Raw genomic sequence first — 26,419 nt, forward strand, 5'->3', positions numbered from 1 at the left:
ACAAGATATACAACTTATGAACGACATAGCGTTAAGAAGGCTTTAGGAAGCTCACTCCGATGATTTGTTAGTTTATGGGTGTCTGTTAACTATCTGATGGCTGGTATTTATCTGGCCTTTTTTTCCCTTGGTCCTGTCCGACAGCTTTAGCAGAATCATGGTCTGAATGCCCTGCTGTGCCAAACATGTTTGCTTTACCATGAGGGGCTTTATAAGCTCTGTATAGGCCCCTCATGTTAATCGATTTCTTTTTATTTTTAAATTTATTTAATTTTTCACACATGTAAAAACATTGCAGTGGGTGAGCTGGCCGTAGAGGGGGGACATATTGGGAGGGGGAAAAGAAGAAGGAAAAAGAAGGGAAAGGAGAAAGAAAAAAAAAGGAGTGGATAGATTCAGAAAGGAGTAAACAAAATTAAAGCGTGCAGACAGTAACACAACTATACAAGCATATAAAATCTTAGAGTGTGCTTGGATGGGTGTGTGCAAATGCAGTATATGTACATGTGTGCTCAATTGTGTGGCCTTTTTAAAAATCCCTCATAAATAATAAAATATTGTTTAGTGTGTGAAACAAAATGACACGTAATAAGCACTTCACTGTTTAAAAGCTTTATAAGATAAGCTTTAACGTATCCCTGTGGTTCTTTGTCAATCATAATGGAAATACATTTTTGCAGTTTTTGTCAGCTCTTTGAAGTCACTTTATTCTGTTTTTGTAATAGTACTGGTTTCCCTATTTGAAACTCCCCATTTCATTGGGTTCTGATGGTAACTTGGAAAAAAGTTGATGAAAAATCCCCTTGCAGTCTTCTATTTAACCTCCTTATTGTAATCATTTACCCTCAATGCTAAATTCACAACAGCTAGTACAGTTAATATCTTATGTCTTTATATTAGGTTAAACTTTCTTCAGAGAATGTTAAAACACCAGGTGTTTCAGTTTTGCAACATAAATGAATTGTTAGTAACAGTATTACAGCAATTTGGAGAGTACCATCTGTGAGGAGTGCCACTTATTTGATTGTTAACTCAGCTTGCAGTCCTTAACACTCAGAAAACATATGTATTAAGTTTATTTGTGATTTTCAACATCCAGAGTACAATCTGTCCTCCATATCTGTAAGGGACTGGTTTTAGGAACCCCCCCCCTCCCCAAATAAGTTCCTTCTCTTACAGTAAATGGTGTAGTAGTTTCATATAACCTACACACATCCCCCCATATATTTTAAATCATCTCTGGATTACTTATCATACCTATTACAATGTGAATACTATATAAATAGTTGTTATCCAGTATTATTTAGGGAATAACGACAAAAAAGGTCTATATATATTCAATACCAAACACTTAATTGCTTTTTAGGAGCCATTTTTGTACAGAAATATGGGGTGTACACAACATAAATAGCAAATGAATGAGATGTAAGGTGAGCCAAGCTCAATCAATGAGTGTAGGAGAGAGACTGAGAATCTCTGAAATTGTAAGAGGCAAGGTATGCTTATATATTTCGTGATTTCAGTGCTCCAAGCATGGCAAATTTAAGCTTTGCTTTTTGAAACTTTCTGTTTTTTTTTTTTGTATACTTTCGATCCGTGGTAGTTGAACCCGTGGATGCAGAGCGCACTGATACAAAAGGCCGACTGTACTACATATACCAAAATCCAAATCAAACTTCGTACGTCACTTTTCTTACATCTTTGTGGTCTGTCAGCTAATTTCGTTGTCCAGGCAACTGAACAATGAAAATAAAAGTCTTGAACTTGTAAGCAGTTTCTGAAGACAGGCAGGATGTAAAAAGTTATTTGTCATTGGTGCAAAGACTCAATATGATTCAACGGGGACCAGGCTGGAATCTACTGGAGTCTTACTTCCGTGACGTTACACATTTCGTCCTTAGACCAAGAAATTTGCTGCAGGTGTCTCCAGAGTTCAGGTGAGATGACACATCATCTGGATGGGTGCGGGAAGTGGATTTTTTTTTTTACTCCAAAAACACTATGTATCCTTGCCCTTTATGTTATTGGATTGGCAGTCCTGATCCTGGAGTGCTGGTATCTAGCAGGTTCTCTGTCCTAGCTGTCTAGTTACTTTCGGCCTGAGATCAAGTGTGGTTCATCCAAGAGCAGGTAGGATGCTTCAACAAAACAATCACATTGTGACTTGGCTCTCAGTCTAACAAAAATATCCATCTTATAATGTCACATCCTGTACAGGGTTATTAGTCTCTTCAAATTCTCATGAAGTTTAAAATGTATGCTCTAGGCAACAATGTGAAAAAAAATAAGTGCTGAAACTGCTTTGCTAAAATGGAGAACTTGTTTTTGTATTTGTAGTCTTTGATTGTCATGGTGGGGCGGCATGGTGGTGCAGTGGTTAGCACTGTCGCCTCACACCTCTGGGACCCGGGTTCAAGTCTCCACCTGGGTCACATGTGTGCGGAGTTTGCATGTTCTCCCCATGTCGTCGTGGGGTTTCCTCCGGGTACTCCGGTTTCCCCCCACAGTCCAAAAACATGCTGAGGCTAATTGGAGTTGCTGAATTGCCCATAGGTGTGCATGTGTGAGTGAATGGTGTGTGAGTGTGCCCTGCGATGGGCTGGCCCCCTATCCTGGGTTCTTCCCTGCCTCGTGCCCATTGATTCCGGGATAGGCTCCGGACCCCCCGCGACCCAATAGGATAAGCGGTTTGGAAAATGGATGGATGGATGGATTGTCATGGTTTTTGTGGATCAGAATTGTGATTTTTTTTTTATGATGATATCCGTCCATCCACCTTTTTGTATACCTGCTTGTCCTGTGCAGGGTTACTGGGTTCCAGAGCCAATCCCAGAAGCTATGGGGCAAGCAAAAGAATAACCCAGGACATGCCACCAACCCATTACAGAGCTATATAGTAATGTATTTATTGAAAGACCAGGTTTTTTAGAGAAGCCATTTGATTCAAAATGAATCTGAAACAGGTTGATAATGCATCCTGGGATGAATTACACTGGCTCATCACATAAACTCATCACGTGTTCCAAAAGGGAGAAAAAAATCTATTGGAGAAAGAGAAATCTTGTATGTATTTTAAGCATTTCTGGTTGATGTACCAATGTGTGTGTGTAAATGGTCAGAGGCATGACCCTGAATAGGGCAAGTGTGTCCAAAGAATGGATGTACTAATGAATGGATGGTGTACCACTTTTTCTGTTTATACTTTTTTGTAATATATATATATGTTCTGTGTGTTCTTGAGTTTTCTGTCCATCCATCCATCCATCCATCCATCCATCCATCCATCCATCTTCAAATCCCTTGCCCTTTACATGTTGTGTGAGCATGGAGACAGGAAACATATGACTCTGTTTGCCAGCCCATTGCAAGCCATATACACACACAGTCATACACTATGGTCAATATTAAGATTAAGATGAACCCCAACCCCGTGAAATGAGAGACCTACCCACCCAGCCATTGTACCTAGGGGGTGGCATTGTGGTGCAGTGGTTAGCACTGTTGGCTCACCTCTGGAACCTCTGGGTCTCAGGTTCGAGTCTCCGCCTGGGTCACATGTGTGCAGAGTTTGCATGTTCTCCCCATGTCGTCGTGGGGTTTCCTCTGGGTACTTCAATTTCCCCCCAATTAGCTGAGGCTAATTGGAGTTGTTAAATTGCCCATAGGTGTGCATGTGTGAGTGAATGGCGTGTGAGTGTGCCCTGCGATGGGCTGGCCCCCCATCCTAGGTTGTTCCCTGCCTCGTGCCCAATGCTTCCGGGATGGGCTCCGGACCCCCCGCGACCTAGTAGGATAAGCGGTTTGGAAAATTTTCAGTTTCGTTTTGTTGTACCAGATCATGGCAACCTGCCATGGTTCTGGGGCCTCTTATTTGTTTAAACTATGCTTGTCATGGCACGGACCAGGGAAGCAGGAGCAGGGAGACGGAGGATTGGGGAATGAGGGATTTATTAGGAAAGCAACACTAAACACGAGGAAAAGCAAGACAGTAAAGTCACAACGTTAATGACGGACTGGGGAAAACATATGTAACGCAGACTTAAATACATTGGACTCATCAACAAGAAGAAGAAACAGCTGGGAAAGACGGGGATTCCACACCAGGTAGATGAGGGGGTGTGGAACATGGGAAGAGTGGACGAGCGGGGCATGACAATGCTGCCATAATTTCCACAATGGCTCAACGGGTAGTACTACATGGTTGAAGGTTTTAAGTCTGTGTTCTTCAGGATTTCTCAAGGTATTCTGATCTCCTGTTGTTGTCTAAAGGCATAGAATTAGGCATACTGCCATCAGGAAATTACCTGTTCAGCATTTGTCATAAACTGCCCTCCAGTCCAGGGTGTTCTCCATTATTTATTTAGCAGACATTCTTGCTCAAAGCAACTTACAATTGAGGAAACAGGGTGAGCCCATCCTGGATCAGTTGGGGTTAAGGACCCAATGGTAAACCACTCTGCCAACCACAGGATTTCAACCAGGCACCTTTCAGTCATGGGCATAGAGTCCTGATCCACAGATCCACACCGCATCCCTGTCTGCCTGGTGCTGCCTGCAATGCAGTACTAGGTAAATGATTTTAAAGTGGACGACTCGCACTGAAGTGTCATCCCTGTGAACCTAACAATGCCCAAATCACAAAACCAAATGCGAATTTCTCAGTTATATAGGAATTCTTTCATTTTAAAATATTCCACCTTGCTTTCATATGAGAGGTAAGCTTGGGGTGAGAGTGCAGGGCTGTCCATTTATGTAGCACCCATGGAGCCATTTTTAGGGTTATGGGCCTTCCAGTAATGTGATTACACTACAAGGCGAACTGGGATGATTACCTGCTAAGGCATTTAAATCAACAACCTTACAGACACTTCTGCCCTGGTACAGATTGTTGACTACGGGTGTTTTAAATTTGTAGTAAGCAAGGTTAGTTGAGGCCCTTTTTTTAGCCCCTGTGCTTCAGCCTGGGTGACCATGTGCATCAAACGCCCCTGAGAACAGTGAATAGTTCCTGGCCCAGTGTTGGGCTAGGTTCTGTTATGTTGCACTCGGCATTATGCACTCTGGATTTCCTGGTTCAGTGCTTTGGTCTAGCTTAGTGTCCTGGATTCTCTTTGCTTCTTAACCCCTCCCCCTCCTCTTCAGGCTATGATCTTGTCCTTAGCATTTCCTGTTCAACTCAACACTTGAGTATAATGCAGCTGTCTCATCGGTATAGCTTGCATGCAGCACCCCCAGTCCTATCAGCCCTGAGTACTCGGAGACCAGCTTTTAAACAGGAAATGCCTGACACTTCCTGCATTTCATTGCATGTTGCTTGGAACTTTGTCCATTCATTAGTGCCTCATATTAAATACTGTTAATAAAATTCCTTTTTAAAACTCTTATGGCTATAACATCCAGATTTTATTCCCAAGCATTAAAGACTCTTTAAATCGTTCAGTACATATTACAATGTTTTGCTCTATTCATTTGCATTCATGTACTAAAGTTATATGGCCAACTGCTTTATAGTAGGAAGACCGCCTCCAATGTGAGGGTGTTATTTACAGTAAATATTTTGTACTGTGGCACAAATGCATTCAGTTTTTAGAGCCTCACAAACTTATATATGTCACCCTCCTGTCTGTGATCAGATAAGAGGCTTCAATGGAAAATGACGTACCTACTACCATAGGTTACACGAAAATAGAATGCCTGTATTGTCATCATACTAAGCAAGTACAACAAAATTTCTGTTTGATTTAACTGGGCCCCAAAACTACATTCCACCCCAAACTGCAACACTACCTACTAAATAATGCCTGATAGGTCTTGTTTTTAGATTAATTCTCTAGATCGTGTTTAAATCATATCTTATGAACAAGTTTTATTTTACCATGTGAGAAAAATACAACAGGGCCTATCTCAATGATCTGGAGGGGTGAATAAAAGCTGTTATAATTTTGCTGCAACCGCCCTTCTGTAGTGATACTTGCAAGGGTACAAAACAAGATGCAGAGAAATTTTGAGATAGTCATCGTAACTCCTAATTAAAAAGTGAAAGAGGGGATGCTACTTTCACAGTGAGGCTGTGGGTTGCAGATACATATCAGAGGCAAGGCCAGCTTGCATCGCACTGGCCACTTATATTTGAGATGAGACCACAAGTTCTGCTCCCCAAAGGAGCCTGTTCTAGACACTGCAGGTCCAACACTGATGAGCACCTTCTTATCAGCTCTATCTTTGTGAGGTGCAAGGGACCTTCAGATGACAGCTAGTAAAATGTAAAATGCACCGTGTGATTACCAGTGTGCTTCCTCAGATGATAATTTAGCACAGCTCTGAAAGCACATCAGACGCACATCCGGCAACTCCAAAGCAACCCTAGTCACTTCCACCGACTTAAGGATATGGATAACGGTGATAAGCTTTTCTAATATGCATACTGAATTACTGGGTGTGGACTAGGCTCCAAACCACCCCTACAAGAATGATGGATGGATAGATGGATGAATGTAGGGTGACCACATAATCCATGTCAGTGGGGACACTATGATTTTATTCAGGTTTTACAAATACTTTAAAACTGAAAGGCTCCTGTGCTTGGCTAATTAGTTCAGTTCTTCTTGTGCATTGACCTGTTTGTTTCCTTGATTGAAAGACTCGTCTAGCTGTTTGATATTAATATCAGTGACACATGCATTATTATAGGAGACTGACCAAACAGCACACAGGGTGTGCCTATTTTGCTGAAAGTGAAATGCAGGCCTTTTTAATTGAAATGGTAGTTTGCAGACCGTGTCCTAGCTCATGGTGTCCCCCCTGACATGGACTAGGTGGTCACCCTTGATTAATGGAGCATGTCTATTAAGCTAAAGTAAGCTACAAGGTGCTCAGGTGGCTCATTCATAAGGTGCAAGATCAAATCTTTAAATCAGTGCTGAACTGTTTGTGTCAAAGGTATTAAAAATGCCTACTGTATATTACTTGCTTTGCAGAAACTTGTTCTAAATCATATGTAAGATGTAAGGCTGCTATTACAGTGTAGTGCATCATCTGAAATAACAAGAAATAAAGATAAAAAGGCATCTCCTGGATATATTTATACCCCTAATAAGCCCATAATTTACATTATTTTGCAGATGCTTTTATCCAAAGAATTTTCCTACTGAGAAAGCAGGGTCACATAGTTCCTGGAGCAACTGCAGTTAAGGGTCTTGCTGAATGGTCCAACAGTGACAGGGTTTGGTTCTCTTCTCCAGAGTCTCCTTCAGTCTAAGCCCATATGAGACTTCGTAGAACATACCACCAGCAGTGGCTGAAGTATAGCATCATGTTTTGTCACAGTGATGAATGATGCTCTGAAAAGCGTTTCAGGTAGTGGGCGGCCCACTGAACAGTTTGACTGGTCCAGGAAATTCCAGTCCCCCTCACCCATAAATGTCAAGTTTTGCATAGAAACCAAACATGTAGCCAAACTTCCCTGGGGGTCATCTGAGCCTTGGTTATATAGGTGTTTTCTCATTCCTATCAGCTCTCTCTCTCTCTCTCTCTCTCTCTCTCTCTCTCTCACACACACACACACACACAAACGCACACACACACACACATCTGTAGTCAAATATTGCATATTTTACCTTTTTTGGGAATTATGCCATTCTTTGGTGCAATGGAAAGAAATGACTATTACTATTATCTTTTTTGTGCTATGTGAGGAAATGGTAATTTTCATTAAACAGGAATTTTGCATAACACTAAAGGGCAATACTGCCATTTTAATGTTGCACGACACAATAAGAATGCCTAAACAAGTTTTGAGTTGTTCTTAGCAACCAAAACTAAATATAATTTAGTTGCATTGTGTCATTCTTAACATATCTTAGTGTTGCAACAAATCTCAAGACAAAAGAAAAAAATTAATGTAATAAGTGAAAACATTGTTGACCCATTTGCCTGAAATACTTTTGTTAATAATAAAAAAAAAAAAATCTTTCAGCCACATGCTCCGCCCATTTCATCATCACGGAGAGTACATTCTTCTGCAGACTCACCTTCTTGGAGGTGTTATGACACTTTTTTTAGTCACTTCCAGGGGCTTGTATATGGGTGGTATATGTTTGAGGGTAACATCTCACTACTTTGAGTGCAGTCATAGTTAAAGCCACTAGAAAAGTTCATTAGATGACTAATGAATGATTAATTGTATAATGAATGATTAATGATTAGATTGTGAGAGAAATGATGGGAATGTAGAAATTAGGGGACAAGGCAAAATATCATTTAAAATTGCTAGCTTGAAAGCTTTTACTATATTTACTGTTTTTGTCTTAACTTTCTGTCAAGCAACACCTTTCTGTTTAATAAAATCCCCTGAGTTTGAATTTAGCAGTTGTAATACATAATGCTTGCATATAAATTTCTTTAAAATGTAACATCTTATTCAGGAATAGTGTATTCTGGAGTACTACATATTCTAAACATCCATCCATTTTCTGAAGCTGCTTGTCCTATTCTGGGTTGCTGGGGGTCCAGGGCCTATCGTGGAAGCTATGGGCACAAGGTGTGGAACAACCTAGGATGGGGTGCCAACCTGTCGCAGGGCACAGTATTACAAACATCATCATTAATCTATCATAACCATTCATGTATTTCATGTAGTTACTGTATTTGTCCATGATTTGTACTTCAGCAGTACTAGTCTCTAAGTTACTTTTGCCCCCTCAAGTAAAGTGCTACCCAAAAATATGTAATCTACCTGATGTTAATTCACCTTGTATGAAGATACTAAGTGAAACACTATCAAATTTATCAGGTATCACAGCTACTCAAAAGGCAAATATATATTTTTGCATTTGGTATCTTACGGGCATACTGAGGCAGACACTTTGCATTTGAATTAACAGACCTTTTATTGATTACACTTTTCGAAACTTTTAGGTGTGTATGTATTTCATCATATATATTTCCCTTTTGCGGTGATTTTTTTGATCTTCTGACACAGGAGAAGTTGCATCTCACACGAGTCTTGTTTCCTCATCACTCCAGTGGTAGTTTCCTGTTTCCTTATGTTTATCACCGTAATATGTATAATACTGTGCTCTAAAATCTTACTCACGTGAATAGTAAGTTAGTAATTATTACCTTTAACGTCATATCCGTTGACAATAATTAGTTGTGCGTCTGGTTCGAGAAACATTTCAAACCGTCGAAAACCATTATAACAGCTTAGAACCACTGAAAAGGAAAGACACGAACATGGCGAGTAGAGTGGAGAATAATTTCCACGATTGGAGGCGCGGTCCTTTCCTCTGCTAATTTTGGTCACAGTTAGCCTGATCAAGCGGCGGATGGAAGCGTTGAGTCCCGCAGCCGCTTCGGTCGGCTTGTTAGTAAGGCGAGACACCGGCGCACACGCGTCAGTTTCGGCTTGACTCACGGACAGTGCGTACAGTAACACAAACCGCCCTTCCAACCTTCCCCACCTGGTGTCTCTATGCGCGCTGTTTCCCACATGCAACCCCCCCGCTTCTCAGGGGTCTGCTGAATCATAATTAGCGATTGCATGTAATATTGATCATAATTTTACGGTAGGTGAAGTCAGCAAGAATAGGAGAGTTTTTTGGTCAAACGTTTAAAATGTACCTAAAACATATATCCACTTACTGTAATGCTGTTTAATAAAATAGTAAACACTTTTTTCTTCTCATAAACCTATGTTTTTGGAGAGAATATTGGTGTTAAAAAAATAACAGGTTCAAAGAAGATGAGTACAGGTTATTTTTTTCTCAAGAGGCTGTTTCAGGTAGGCCTACATTCAGACAGCAGGGTTTGTAAGGTGGGACCTGCCATTTTAATGATGTGGCTTGATTTATAGTCAATATGTTTATTATGAATAAGTATGTTTGTTTCTTAATGCTTATTATTATTTTATCAAAACATAAACCACAAATCCTAACAAATCATAAATATTAAAAGGCAAGCAGCCTAAATATTTAAGAATCTATTAATTTAACTGTGTGTGTTTGTGTGCATATGTTGGCTATACACCTTAAAAACACCCTAAAAACCTTAAAAACACAATATTTTATTACAAGTCTTAAATATGAAAAGGTAGGTAAGTACAAACTAAACTTAAATTCATGTCTTCCTCTCTTCCTGTTTGTGTGTATACTGTACATGCATTCCAACACTTGATTCATTCTGTGCTTCAACTAAAAAAATGAAATTATACAATGGCTTGTAAGTAGCTATGAACTTAACTGTGTGTGTTGTTGACTTGTTCAGTCAGGGGGAAACCTCTCTGTGATAGATGCTTCAACATCTCACTTAATTCTTCCTCAGACGATTCGAATAAAAATGGTTTACTACTGGAGGTATGACAAAAGCCACTTACAGCATCACTGTTTTTTGAAAGGTGGGCAAAGAAACAGACCATGCTCCAGTTAAAAAACAGCAAAGCTGCAGAGGGAACATTTATGGCCTGCCTCCACTCTATTCCCTATATTCATTTATTGTACCTGTCATTCCTTCAGCACTCCATCGGTTGTACCTTCGTCTTCCACCTAGCCTAGGCCTATGTCTTCCCTCTTTTTATCAGGACGAAGGACACAGGGCAAACAAACAGGGTTTTTTCAGCTCAAAACCAAGAAACCAGAAAAAAACAGATGACGGGATCAAGACAGGGAGTGCAGAAAACTATGGAATGGGCAGGCTACAAGTAGGACTGAGAGACATTAATGACGGAACTAGCAAGTACAGGACTAGGAAGCACTTAAATACATGACTAACAAGGGAGCAAACAAGAGGCAGTGGGGAGTGGTTAAAATGAGGGTAGGATTGAGAAATAAGACAAAGGAAGACCAAGCGTGGCTCATTAGGGCCACAATGGGGAAGAAACAGGAGGGTCAGGTAGGAAGGGCATGACACTCTCCCTGTCTTGTGCTACAAACCTGCACCATTTTCTGGAAAAATGTACAAATTCTGCATTACACAGCTTCTCATACATGCTACAACTTCACAAAGTAGTTTTATTCATTTTAAAGTATGTCCCTATTTTGCTGAATGGTACTGTCCCATTTTTTCCACATTCAGGTGAAATTGGACAGTAAAGAAAATGCAGTTTTAAGAATAATGGATAAATATATCTGAACAGTGATGAATTCAGATTTAATCAACTTATTAGCATTAGAAAATGAAATATATATTGTTGATCAATTTGTATTGGTTTAGAATCCTTGCTATATCTAATCCCAGCAGTTTGTATGAGACTTGCCACATTCTTCTTCAAATCGTTCTCCAATTCAGATGGAATGAAGTTGAACAATCAATTGCTGATGTGTAAGTTTACTACCGTTGTCAGAACATTCCATGACAGTTTTTTTCATCTAGGATTTCATTATTTAAAAAGCAAGACACGCAAAACCTTACTTGTCCCATTTTAGCTGTTGCCCCACTTTTCCTGGCTTCACTCTATTTCTTAGTTGTCATACAGTAACAAAGTATAAAGAATAGACACATACACAATATACACAATGCACCAATGCAACAACACATCATGTATTAAAGTGTTGTGATGCAGTCTGAACTATCACATTCTATTTTCTATTTTGAATTTCTGAGATGTTTGTGTTACAAACTTTAATTGCATGTTATGCCCATTGACATATCCCACTTTTATATTTAAAGAAAAATAAACCATTGTTAAATGTTGTATTATTTAAAGAAGTTTACACGAAAGTATTTAGGTTTGATGCATGCTTTATTGAGTGGAGAAGACCACCTTTGTTTAATGATTCCGGCAGTATTAGGCACTCCAGTTAAGTAGCAAGGGTACGTGCTGTTTTTGTTTGGGGGGGGGGGGGGGGGGCATAGCTCTCTGTGGTTTATCAACTGAAGACCTGGCAATAATCTCTAAAGTCACCCTAACCAACTCTTTTTCATTGTCAGTTAGAAATTTACATTAATGCTTCTTCCCATTTAGGTAAACATGAATAGCCTGAGCTCCTGCTGCTGGTGCATTGTGATGCTTGGCATTTGTATGATTATTCATGTGCTATAAAAAAACAATCTTGATTGGTCTTCTCAGCACTTTAATTAGCAATATCAAACACTGTTTGATGTTTCTTATGAATGACACAATGAAACAACAAAGAGGGTGAAAATGGGGCAGACAGAACACTTATGGAAGGACTAGAACTACGTGTGATGATGGTAATAATCTTTGCCACAGTTCAGAGGAACAGTATAGCAATGACTGTGAGTGACACAAAATGAATGAATGAAAAACCGTCATGGGCTGCTGGAGGGTATACAGTAATTCCTAAACTAGGGCCAGCCATTCAAAAAGTGTCTCTGGGGCTGTGGTTGGAAGAAATGCAAAAAAAAAAAAATCGAAACGTTATTATGCAGCTGCATGAAAAATTCTCTGTAATTGCAGGCTAGCCCCCTGGAGCTTGTTATTTGAGAAAGTTGTTCATTCATTTATCGTCAAATGACTTATTAAATTGGAAATGGTTTAAAGGTGTGCTTGTAACTGTTTTGCATTTCCCTGACCTTTACCATGTAAACATTTAATTGAATGAATTCTGTCATTGACGGTGATGATAAGTATGTCCTTAACTCTCATAATATATTTACTGTCTCTATCTCCTGCCTAGCTGAATACTTCAAATGATTGTGTACTGTTACATATCACTGCTTCTTCCAGAGACATAGTTCATGCTGATTAAAGCATTCTTTATTGCTATATTGTTTTCTAGCTTTAGGTTATATACTTTTATAACTGCCTTTATCTGTTACTGAATGAAAATAGATACTTATTATTTTTTTAAATCTCCACAGCATTGGTTTAACAAGGTCTGTTGGGTGAATTGCAATGGAAGGTGAATGGGTGTATTTTTGCATAACTGAAAAAATTAATGGAGGGGTAGCTGGGGTTTTGAGGGTTTTCCTTGTCCTGTTATCTCTGATTTGTATTATTTAGCGAGGTGTGCATTGAATGCTTTCCAAGGCTCATATAAAAACCCCCAGTGCAAATTTTCCTTCCAAGTCAAATGGTTTGATCATTGTTGTAGTCACAGTGCATCGGCAGTATATTTTAGCTTTTTTTTTTTGTCTGAAATAATGAGATAGAGGAGTTTTATAAATCCAGCACTTTATCCCTTCAAAGATAATAGATGGACACAGACTGGTGTGCTGGAGAGATTTTTGGAGTGGGGGGAACAAACAATATGCAAAAGGTCTCAACTTTTAAGCTTACCCAACCATGCTTGATGAGGCATTTCGCCTAATTTAGGCTAAGGGCTTAATATATTAAACATTTTGATTGACTCTGCTCAACATGCATACAATGTAACTGTTATCTGGTCTACTGGCCTATTCATGGGCGTCGCCACCATTAAATCTGAGGGGGATGTATCCTCCTTACATTTCATAATTATTTGTTTGGAACCCCCCCACATTTAACATAAAATATTAGTTTTATGCCAGTGTGCCCCCCCCCCCACATTCAAAATGCTTCTGATGCCCCTGGGCCTATTGGACAATAGTCTAAACAACAGATAGATTTCTACAATGTGTCACAACTTTAAACTTTCTGAGCCCCAGTATACTGTAGTGTTACACATTGTATGAGGACAGATTCATAGATTTATTGCTTTATTCTAACAGACAAATTTTCAGTTTGGGTCAGACTTAGATTGAATCATTAGCATTGTTGCAGTAACATAAATTAGTCTAAAAAAATATGTGGACAATAACATAAGCTTGCATAGTTTATACAGAATTATAGAAATCTACTTGCACTGTATTCTGTTTGGAAGAATGCTGTGATAGATCTTTGTGTTTTTTTCTCAGTTGCATTTTTTAATGTATATGTATTAGGTCTGTGTGACCAAAACTGCATCTGACACAAATTAGGTAACTCAGTTCTCAATGTGTTCAGGACCTAAATTCCAGAACACAACAGAATACAAACCGAATGCACAAGGTCAACAAAAATGTGGCAAATATATATGTTCTTGAATAAAATATTTAAGAAAGTGACATTAGCGTTTGACATATTTATGCTTTGTTAAATTGGTAGGGACAGTGGAAAATATTTAAGCTATGTGTAGGGTTATAGGACTGTGTGTTTGCTTACAAATGCAGGGAAATCAGTGGGACAGTGAGAGGGTGGGAATGCGTGTGCGCAGCACAGGGATGCGCGTATGCGGGTGTGTGGACTCCTACCTGCAGGAACCGCATGCTGTGAGCAGTTTCTGATAATTGACAGATCAGGGCAGATCGGGGTTCCTAAATAACTGTAGTGGATGTGCCCCCCCTCCCTGTCATCTGTCCCCCTAGACTCAGAGCTTGTTAAGATCTGTACTTTCCTGCGTTTCTTTTTACTTGTTGAGGGACGATGCTAAACAAGATGCATTGTAGTTTTTTTCTTTTGTGGGGGTAGTTAACTGTTAGTGTCCCCATGTCCCAGAGGTGTGAGGCAGCAGTGCTAACCATTGTGCTACCACCCCATCCTCTGGTAGAAAGTAGTTAAATAAAAAGATCTCAATAAATTGCATTGGATTTTTAATTCATTTAACTGCAAATAATATGGAATATTGTTATCGATTGTGGGGGGTAAAGACTTGGGAATTTAGGTTCCCCCATACTCTTTGGGTGAGGAGTTTGCATGTTTTTGCTCCGGAAGTTCCAAAACAGGCAGATAGATAATCGAATACTTCTAAATTTTCTATAGTGTGTGAGTGTATGTGTGATGCACTGGTATCCCATTTAAGGTGTTCCCCTCCTGGAGAACATTCAAAGTCTACCTATACAAAGCCCCTAAAGGTAATGAACTACAATCAGTCCTGGTACAATATGACTAATGCATTCCTGAAATATCTGGCATTCACTAAAATCTCATACTAATATACCCATATCCAATGGCCCCTGCGATGGGTTGGTGCCCCATCCTGGGCTGTTCTCTGCCTAGTGCCTGTAGTCTCTGGGATAGGCTCTGGATCCCCGGGGACCCTGCAAATGACAAACAGTTTCAGAAAATGGATGGATGGACATATCCAATGGGAAAAATTGGGTTAACTTAGTAACGGTCACGTTATCAGCTTGAGAAGGACGACTGAAATGCAGGCTGTGGGCAAGTAAACCTCTTGGTTTCCTTTAGGGCATGTCTTAAGCCTTTTTCTGAACAGAAAACACCATCTAGTTGGGTCAGAAAATACAGCAAATGATTCAATGAAGCATTGGTTTAGCCATCATAAGCCAGGACTATCCTGCAATGGGTTGGCACCCCATCCTGGCTTGTTCCCTGCTTTATACCTATAGGCTCCAGACCCCCCACAGCCCTGAATAGGAGAAGTGGTTTCAGAAAATGGATGGGTGAATGGATAGTTGTGAGCCACAGCCACAATACGGCCAGGCATGCATACAGCACAAATACAAGGGATTATGGTATGAGGAAGGGCAGTGAAGGCAACATGGCTACAACCCCTGAATGTACAAAGTTACTATAGTACATGTTGGGAACACTACATTTTGCACCCAAGTTTAAATGTTACTGCAAGAAATGCGAGATTCCATGGTCACAAAGACAGGTAGCACTTAAGTGAGGCTACCAGAAGAACCAAGCCATACTTGAGTCATGCCACTGACGGTTTTCCATTGTAAAGTATGTGAGCTGAACCATAATAGCTCTGACATGGCCCTACTTATAAGGAATTCCGAAAATGTGACCAAAAGAAGCTGGTTGCGTCACGACCATCTAGTTGGTCTAAATCCATGGAGATACCTGTGTTCTGCACATGAATTATCTGAAGGAAAAATTAGTATATTTTTCATCATTAGTAGTATCATACATTGTGATGTATCAGTGCATTCCCAATGACTTGGAAAGTGAAAATCTGTAACCTTCTACCTGAAAAGTACTATAGAACAGCTGAACAAAATGGATTTGCGATGCAAATTTCCGCAAGCGAATAATAATGTTAGTTTTTGATGTGTTAAGATGACAATTCCCACAGACTTGCTCGCAGAAATTAGCGCATACGGTATACATCTATATATCTTGCAATTTTGTGTGATCCAAATCATTTTCAGTATTGTTTTTCAACTTACGCATCATGTTCAACTTTTTGCAATCTTTCGACAACCTCCAAAAATATTCCTGTTTAATTGTTCATGACCAACGTGTATATAACCAAAACTGAGAATGTTAAATGCGTGAACGTGAAGGGGCTACTGTATATAGAATTTCAAATAGATGCCAGGTTAAATCTGATTTTTTACACAAATTTCAAGGTTTCAGATATTGAATAAAGTGAAATGTGGCAAATAACATTAAATAGATTTAAAAGGCAGAAATTATGTATCTGTGAATAACCAAAATTTGTGGCAACAGTACTGCATGTTCTTTTGGTTGGTAAATTCTTTTCTCAGTTTCCTACTGTAAGAAAACAACTAAAATAGGTATCTGACCAATGTTCTCATAATTGTAACCACACATTATCAAATAACAGAGAACTCACAACCATCTTACTTTCTATTTCCCTTGAGTGCTACTTGTATAAGCCAAAGTTGCTCTTCCTTGAATTTGACCATGTGGGAAAACCAAAAGCCTAGATATCTTGCTATTTACGTTCGAGCTCAGCGTGTTTTGCAATCGGCAATATGCATTTGTGAAGAATGGGGACAGTCCCTGAGTCTGTGGTCAGGGTTCTTGTGTGAATAAACGACTCAGGAGTCCTTTCGTCAGCAAGGTTTTGAGGTACTGAGAATTGCCCGACTCGGCAAGTCACGTGGCTTGCAGGCCTGGCAACCAAGCTCGGGCAGGAATGTGTCACTCCACCGTGGGAAGGCCAGATTTATAATTCTGTTTTACCGCAACTACACTAAAATTCCACTGAGACCTGTCTTACTCTGCTCCACTGCATCACTGGCAATCTAGATTAATAAAGATTTTAGCAACACTAATAATATGCCTATGAAGAAATAACAGTTGAATTCCAAAAATTTCAAAAACGAGGGAATAAATAATAGTAGCAGCGAATACCTGCCTCATTTTCATTCTTTCTTTCTCTCTCTCTTGCTCTCTCTCTTTTTCTGTGTCTGTGGGTTTCTGTTCATGTGTGTGAGTGCAGCATGAAGTTTCTAGTTCCTCAGAAGTGTCATGGTTCCAACTTGCCAAGGAAATGCAAGAGTTTACAAAGAAATGAGCGCCCCATGCAAATGAGTACAATGTGGTGAGAGTGAGTCAGAGTACAGGGAGGTGACCCTCACCCAAAATGGCCTGTACAGCACAGTATGAACTCTGTACAGTGTACCCTCAATCTTACTGCCAAATCTCAACTCAGCCCGTAATGCTGTTTTTAGGAAGAAAACAACAAAAAAGAAAAAAATGCTGTATAAGATTCTTTAAAGTCATCCTTTTATTCATATTTTGAATTGAACTTGTAAGTGAACAGTATAGTATTCACATGATCAAATCAGACAATAAGAGGTGGTCAGTGACCCAAATTACTTTGTCACCTGGGGACTTTTATGTCTGCTGGTTTGTCAGTTTGGTGGGTAGGTGGGTAATGATTGGCCTGTGTACCCCCAAATCATTCTCTGAGTGGGAGTATGAAAGAGGGTGTTTCCAAAAAACGACATGGGGGAATCACACATGATGAGCAACGCAGTGACCAGCTTCAGGTGCAGAGCAGTGGATGTACCCCATCTAATGATTACAATTTTCACTTTTGTCAGCTGGCAGGGTCAGAACTTCCCTTATTTGCTGGCCTTTCTGCCCTATAAATGTGAAGGATCTGAGGGTTTAAACTTTACTGATATACTTTAGGACAGAACAAGTTTAACTGATCTTCATGTTGGTGTAAAACTATGTTTGTAATAGTGTGCTAGAGTAACAATATCAAAACCTTTCATGAAATCACCTCACTATTTGCAGCCACCATCAAACACATTATCACTAACACACCTGGTATGGCTAAATAATACCTCACTGACTGTTAAAACTATCTTAATTAATTAATTAATTAATTGAGCTGATTGTGAAATGTTACAAATACATGGAATTGCTGAGGTGCCCTTAATTTGCATTTGTTCTGATGTTAACATTCTAATGTTAAATGAGTGCTCTTACTACCCAGATGAATAGTTTTCAACATTTCCTTTGACTCCATAAGACTTTTGCACAGTACTCTCTATATGTGTGCATCTATGTGTGTGTGTGTCAGTGGGTATACCTATCCTTATGGGGACACAATGTCCCCATAACGTAATAAATATCAGTTTTTTTCCCCCTATACTGCTTTCCTGGTCCCCATAAGGGAAAACTCTATTTTATAACAACCGATGACTGCTATGAAAAAGTTACAAATGCAAAAACTTTTCTTGGTTACATATGGTTATGGTTAGGGCAGGGTGGGGGTTAAGGTTGTCATTGTTAGTGTTTTTCCCATAGAAATGAATGAGCAATCCCCATAAAGATATGTTTACCCGACGTGTGTGTGTGCGTGTGTGTGTGTGTGTGTGTGTGTGTGTGTGTGTGTGTGTGTGTGTGTGAACAAGCCCATCTTTCAGTTACAAATGATGACTCATTTAGCAGTTTCCAGTTGTTTGTTCATTTGGCTGAAATGTTTCAGAATTTTACTGTAACAGAGAAAAATACAAATAAACTGAAGGTGCAATTCTATCCCTTTTACTAACACAAGGAATTCTCTGCTTGGCAGATTAAGATGACCATGCATTTCAAGTTCTCTTCACCTTGACATAATTCTATACTATCCCTCACAGGACACTTAGTGCATATTTTTTCTTCAGGCCTACTGTGCATAACCATGGTACATTTCTGGGTTTGGATTTTGTTTTTCATCCACAGAATTGGTTTTCACAGACCATAAAACACAGAAACTGGCATGTTGTTCTGGCTGTCCCCTGTCTCATGCCCTGTGCTGCCTGGGATGGGCTCCAGGATCCCCCATAATCCAGTCCTGGAATAGTGCCTCAATGGATGTTTGATCTATCTTTCTAATTGTATCTTTTGCTAAAAAGCAGAAAAATTGCCACAAAATCTTTATGTCAGACAAAAACCATGGAAAACAATTGAAGACGAATGGAAGTTCTCCAAAACACAATTAATAGTTTATGATCTTGGAGTTATTAACTCAATACTGGGATATGATCACTGAAAAGGACAAGCATGACATTGCTTAAATGAAAATATGCCTCAGAATTACATTGTAGCATAGATTCAATATATTTCAGCATAGATTAAGCTTCGCTAGAGATAAACTCACAGACTAAGTGACTTTCCTGGATCTGATCTCATTTTCTTTTTCCCAGTCACTCCATTCAAACAATAAAGCAGAACAACTGTGAAGAACCCTACATATAACAAGCTTCAAGCCGAATGCCCTAATCCTGCGCTTTAGCAAATACCCAATTACCTGAAACCAATAGTAGATAGTAAATAGTTTCTGGTAAGTAAATGAGTTGATTAAGCTACTTCCAGGTATTCTGAAGAAAACAAAACTATATGAGTTTCTTTTGGGCTAAAATGTGAATCATGTGTAGTGCATTGTTCTGAAAGTTTTGGGCTTTTTGTGCACGTCTATGTCGGCTTATGATGCATCCTGGTAATGGCCCTACGACCGCTGTCTCACTTCATGACATTCGACACATCCGGATATTCACTAACCCCCCGCAGTTTGTGTTACAGTTAAAAGGCATGTAGCCGCATGGAATGTAGCAGATGTCCCATCTCTAAAGAGTTCTTTGGGAATCTTCTGCTGAAGAAAAAGTCAGGATATATGTGACCCGTGCTGGCAAAATGAGTCGGAATGCACACAGGCTAATTATGAGCCACAATCAAAAATTTAGTTTAATGAAAAGTTTAATGAAAGGCTTAGGTGATAAAAGTGATGTGAATCACTTGTCATTACGAGAAGCTCACCACAAACGGTTGCTTTGTTTGACTGCCACAGTGAAGGTCAGTGTTTCAGGCTGATGAACCGAGAGAATGACACAGAGTCATGGACCTCCTCCACCTCATAGATAGAACTAATTATTTTATAATATCCATTACAATCAGCACAATCTGAAATTAAATATATGCCATTTTACATTTCAAAAAAACTGATTTCTGACATTTAAAACCCAGTTATATTAGTATAGAAAATAATATGCTTCAGGAGAAGTCAAGTAACTTTTATTAAATTAGGCATTATCACACATAGCAATGAAACAAATTATTACTGAGATTTTTGTCACTTCAGATCATCTATCAAAAGAGAACTGAAAAGCCTGAAAATTCTGCTAGTTCATAAATTGCAAAAGAGAGCCTCCCGGAGCGGAAAGAACAGGTTCCTATCTTCTTACCTAAGCTGGAAGAACAGCAATTAATAAACGGTGATAATAAATGACAATTGCAGTGGCTTGTTTCTCTTAAGGTTCTCTGTAAAACCTTTTACAAAGATTTCCATAACAGGCACTGCACATGCCTTGGAAAGCTAGTTTACTATCATTCAGGAGGAACAGAACAGAACTGTGTAGATATGTCAGGCGACTGAAGACATGGCTATTTTTAAAACAACAAAGATTTTTCATTGAGTAAGATCTGCACTGAGAAATTTCCATCCCAGCAGGCAAAAGGCATTCTGCATTGCACATGCCATTCAGAGGGATACAAAGCTGTCTTGAAAGAGTGAAATAAATAAACTAAGAAATATACAATATATAAAGCATAAAAAATATGCTTATAATAAATCAATGATATGCCATTGATTTACAAGCACGTCAAATACAGTGAGTAACTTTATCGATAATCTCCCTGAGCTATCGTTTTCGACCAAATTAATGTAGAATCCTGCTGAACTTGATAGCATTATGGATTGTTTAGCATTTATGCTTAATTCCAGCCTAGATAAAATTGCTTCGTTAAAAATAAAAAAGACCAGAGTAAATAAAACTGCTCCTTGGAATAATGACCACTTGCGTACTTTAAAAAAGGAGACACAGAAATTAATATGTAAGTGGCGTCAAACTAAACTAGTGGTATTTGAACTAGCATGGAAAGAGGCTATGGGTAGCTACAAAAAGGCTCTTAGTGCCGCTAAATCAGAATATCTGTCACAACTAATTGAAATAAACAAAAATAATCCTAGATTCCTAGATTCCTATTTAATATGGTGTGCAAGCTGACTAATAACCAGACTACTACTCAAAGTGTGCCCACGTTATTTTCCAGTGACGACTTTATGAAGTTTTTTGACCAAAAAATATGTTCAGTTAGACAGAACATTTTGAATATTCTAATAACTACATTTTCTGGCCTTGACACGGCATGTGCTAATGCTGCACCACCCTATTTGAAGCATTTACTATGGTTAACCAGTCAGAACTGACGTCCTTAATTTTATCTTCAAATTCATCTACTTGTTTGCTAGACCCTGTTCCAACAAAATTATTCAGAGTTGAATAATTGATTGAACCGCTACTAGCAATAGTTAACTCCTCAATCAGCATCAGCTATCTACCAAAATCTCTTAAACTAGCAGTAATTAAACCTCTATTGTAGAAGCTAAACTTGGATCCCTTAGAAATGACAAACTATAGACCAATCTCTAATCTACTATTTATCTCTAAAATAATACAGAGAGTTATAGCTAGTCAACTAACATCATTTCTGCAGGAGAATCAGATTTATGAGAGATTTCAGTCTGGGTTTAGAGCTCATCATAGCACAGAAACTGCTCTACTGAAGGTAGTAAATGACCTTCTCCTGTCTGCTGACCAAGGCTGTTCCTCGCTCCTAGTGCTGCTTGACTTTAGTACTGCTTTTGATACTATAGACCATGTCATTCTCCTACATAGGCATTAACATACTGTAGGCATAAGGGCACTCTCTTGGTTTAAATCTTACCTGTCAGACCGCTATCAGTATGTGAATCTAAATAGTGATTCCTCAGAACATGTCAAGGTCGGATATGGAGTGTCACAAGGTTCAGTTTTAGCTCCCCTACTATTTTCACTATGTCACCCTTAGGCTTAGTTATTCGTAAGCATGGAGTTAGCTTTCATTGCTTTGCAGATGATACACAATTATATATATCGGCCAAACCAAAAGATAGATGGCAACTTCAGAGAATGGAAGAATGTTTAATGCATATCAGAAAGTGGATGTCAGACAACTTCCTCCTGTTGAACCTAGACAAGACTGAGGTTCTTCTTACTGGCACTAAAGCCACCAGATGTAAATCGGACATCACAATCAATCTGGATGGACTACCTATTACACTGTACTGTTGTTAAAAACCTTGGTCTTATTCTAGACTCTGATCTTTTGTTTGATGTACATGCTTCTAACATTAGTCGTACCACCTACTATCACCTGTGTAATATTGCCAAGTTAAGAAACACGCTCTCCTTTCAAGATGCAAAGAAATTTGTTCATGCGTTTATTACCTCCAGGCTCGATTACTGTAATGTCTTATTCTCCGGCTGTCCAAATAGGTCATTAACTAAACTCCAGTTAGTCCAGAATGCAGCAGCCACAGTCCTCACCAAAACTAAAAAATATGATCATATTACTCCAATTTTATCTTCACTGCACTTTCGTGTTAACTACAAAATACTGCTCTTAACCTATAAAGCTGTAAATGGTTTTGCACCGCAGTATGTGAGTGACCTCATTTGCAACTACATTCCGAACACTTAGATCACAAGATGCAGGTCTTCTATCCATACCCAGAATAAAGAACGTTACTTTTCGGGGAAGAGCGGTTATGGAATAAACATCCTATTAGTGTTCGGAACTCAGACACAATCTCTGCTTTTAAGCCAAGGCTTAAGACGTACCTCTTTAGTCAGTGTTTTGGATTGTAAAATCTCCTTTTCTAAGGTGAATGGGAAATCTGGAGGTTCATAGTCATTTGAGATTAAAGGTGAAAGGGGGGATTGGTGCTGTCGAGCAATTTTCAACCCTCTAGCATGCTTAGAAATGAAGATATTGTCTCCTGAAAACCCTTATGAATTATATGCGAGTGCAAAAAAGGGGCGTGGCACCCAAATTTGAAAGGGCCATAACTTTGGACTGCATCAGAATTTTTCAATAAAACTTGCCGAATTTTCAGTGTTCTCTATAAGGATCAAAATACTAAGTTTTCATCAAAATCAGGAATGATGCCCATGGAACCTTTCTGGACATTGGTTGATTTGGCACGGACTGACCCTTAAGCTGTTGACGGTAGGTTGGCTTGACGCTAAAATCTCTGGAAACCCTCATGTCTGTGCTTCCTTCCAGGTCTCTCTTTTAGCCAGGCTGCCATAGTTATTTTAGGTTAGGTGTAGGGCAATAACTCTTCTCCATCTTCTCTTTTCCAAGCTGATCCCGAGCCGACTCTACACCGTGTGAACCCGCACCTGGACTCCTAGAGATAACAACATGAAACCAACTGGGACTTTACAACTATATGAACTCTAATGAATCTCAGTATGAATGCAGTTTCATGCTCCTCGGTCGCCCAGAGGAATATGGGGTCCCCTTCCGAGTCTAGGTTCCTCTCAAGGTTTCTTCCTGCTAGAGGGAGTGCCACTGTCACCTCAGGCTTGATTGGTGGGGTTCTGGCCGGTTAAATGTAACGTGCTTTGTGACAATGACTGTTGATAAAAGCGCTATATAAATAAAATTGAATTGAATTGAATAAAATAACATTAATCCACCCATCCATTTATCTAAAAATCAAACTAAACCTGGGAATATAAGGTTCATCATATAACTCAGCTACAGCTCTGGAAAAAATCACAGCAAATTTTGTGGTAAAATTCATGTAGAAAGACATTGACTGCATTCATGTTAATATCTTAGTATCTTCATAGATAAAATCATCATCCTCCAGTCCCTATATCCTATGGATCTGTTTGATTGCTTTTCCTAAATAATATGCAAGCCACTATCAATCATACTCCATTAGGATCGCTTCAGTTTTCACATTTTCAGTGAATAGAAGACATTAAGTTATACATTTTATTGATGATATATATTGTTCATGTTTTTAGAAAATTATATATGAATAATCTGCAATGTTGTAGTCTTACGTGTTCTAGGAATGATCTCCTTTAATCTCCCTCAGACAGGCTCCAGACCCCCTTGTCACCTGTCCTGCATGAGCAGCAGGATGGAAAGATATTCATAGATTAAAATCATAAAGTTATTTGTCCAGTAGAGTAGATATATATCGTTGTCGGGGTGTTTGTCTAGCCCATGTAGGGCTCTGCAAAATCAGGTGATGGGACCACTTACTCATTTCACTTGGTTCTTGTTTCCACTCTCACACAAGACAATTTCTTTTTATTGTGCCCAGGAAAGATGCCCATCCTCTTCCATGAAGTTTTGATTTGATTCGGATTTTTCCTGAGCAGGTGGTGCCATGGTACAGAGAATAACACTATGGATTTACACCATGTGGTTAGGTGAATGTGTGAGTCTGAGTAGACTGCTTATCACGTACAAAGTAATGTCTGCAACTGATATGCAGTTATGGAAGATAGACAGATATACAGAATCTCATTTACTGTGACAGATGGGTTAGATTAACAGTCTGCAGTGAGGTGACAAACCCAATGAAAGATTACGGTCCCAGATTACGTACCTAGAAATGAAAAGAAAATGACATCTTTTTAGAGCCAGTTCTGTAATGACTTGATGCTGAGTACAAGTACAAGTGTAGGGAGAGCAGGATGCATATGTAGAGTCAAGGAGGCTTTACTGAGGACCATCAAAGTAGATACATGCAACTAAGGGAACACAGACCAACACCTGCACCTTTGACCACAAAGATACGCAACAGATGCTCAACTCACTAGCCTGTGAGCCTCATGTATAAAGAGAAACTGAGGACGAGCCATGAAGGAACCGCAAAGAGGGACTGGCTGGGTGTGGCACACCATGACGAAGCGGGTACTGCAGACACTAGCGAGAGAGTAAAAGATTTGACTGTGAGCCCAATGGAAGATGCAGATTAAATGGTCAACACAGGTAACTGACGCGAAGATAATGACGTGAGGCGTGAAGTTGGACTACGACTAGCAGGGTAATTAACCAGTTAATAAAATATGGAGAGGTAACCAAGGAGACATTAATGAAGGACACATGGACGGTAAACCTGAAGGCCCAGCTAATATCTAGAGACCCAGAGTGCCAGAACGTGTGTAACAGTCGGTTCCTGTTTAGACATCAAATTGTTTAAAGGACGCAAGTGTTAACAGTTCCTAAAATATCTAAATAAATTAGTCTCATTATTAAAGCTTGCAGGGGAGACCAAATACAAAGTTGTATAATTTGTTAAAAGCATTGGACCGTTCGTACTGACAAAAAAACATTTGATCCAGGACTGGGATTCATTCCCTTCCCCGAATGCCTTCATCAGCTTATTAAATCTACCTCTTAAGCATTTTCTGTTTAGTTAAACCTTGATTGTTATCATTAGTTCGGTATGAGGTATTATGAATTCATGCCATCCTGGGCATTTTTCAGCATTGATTGCTAGTTGCCAATTGTGTTCTGACCTCCCACCTGTTTCTAGACTTTACAATTCCGATTCCAATTTTAGTATTGATTTGTCTGTTCTGGTTTTCCAAGTAATTTCCCGTTGATGAGTTTGAGTTTTGGATTTTGTTTTGGAATTGGAGAAAAAACAACCACTAGAATGCTCTGCTCAAAGATCATCATCTGATTCGTTAAAGATAGACATTGATCCTCCAACCATATTAATGTGCCACTGTGCATGCAGAATTTACACTTACACTAGTTTACAGTTTTTCGTTTAGAGAAAAGTAGTAAGTGGAAAATATATGACTGATTGCAGGTATATAGGCACAATTTTATTCAGAAACGTACAAAAGTCTGGTTGAGGATATGTTAAAGTGATTCATGCATCAATAGCTGCCTGTCCAGAAGTGGAGCATGTTCAGTTTGGAGCTAAACCCTGGACAGGTCATCACATTACATTTGTTTGGAAATGGACTGTAATAGTTATCTGTGAATAGCTCACTATTGTCATGCCCGGCCCGTCGCTCCTCGTGTATGCCACGCCCCCTGCTTACCCACCTGTGCTTCCCTGATCGTACCCAGCTGTGTCCGTTTACTTTCAATCAGTCCTGTCTATTTCAGTCCTTGTCTTGCCAGAGTTGATTGTCCGTCATTGATGTTACCTGATGTTCGTCGATTTCCGTGGTTCCTGTTCCCCAATAAATCCCCAGTATTTCCCCGTACTTCGCTTGCTCGCCTGCTTTCTGCCTGCTTGCCTGCCTGTACGCCTTACCCGTATCCACGGATCGTGACAACTATGACATCTCTTCAGATTTTTTTGACATAGCTGCAAGCAACATTATAAGAAAGAAAAATATAACTTTTCATTCAGTTTTCTAACAAAAGCTATTAAGGGCT

At 39.4% G+C, this 26,419-nt stretch overlaps 1 long non-coding RNA gene across 1 annotated transcript in view; it reads left to right on the top strand.

The window, feature by feature from the left end:
• Positions 1-23,683, top strand: part of LOC125748685 (uncharacterized) — a 48,368-nt gene extending 24,685 nt beyond the window's left edge. Inside the window, exon 3 of the long non-coding RNA XR_007399647.1 lies at positions 23,357-23,683. This is a non-coding gene — a long non-coding RNA (uncharacterized LOC125748685). The remainder of the gene's footprint in view (positions 1-23,356) is intronic.
• Positions 23,684-26,419: the final 2,736 nt, after the last annotated feature.

This window comes from Brienomyrus brachyistius, chromosome 9, assembly GCF_023856365.1.
Source record: "Brienomyrus brachyistius isolate T26 chromosome 9, BBRACH_0.4, whole genome shotgun sequence".
In the NCBI taxonomy this organism is placed as follows: domain Eukaryota; kingdom Metazoa; phylum Chordata; class Actinopteri; order Osteoglossiformes; family Mormyridae; genus Brienomyrus; species Brienomyrus brachyistius.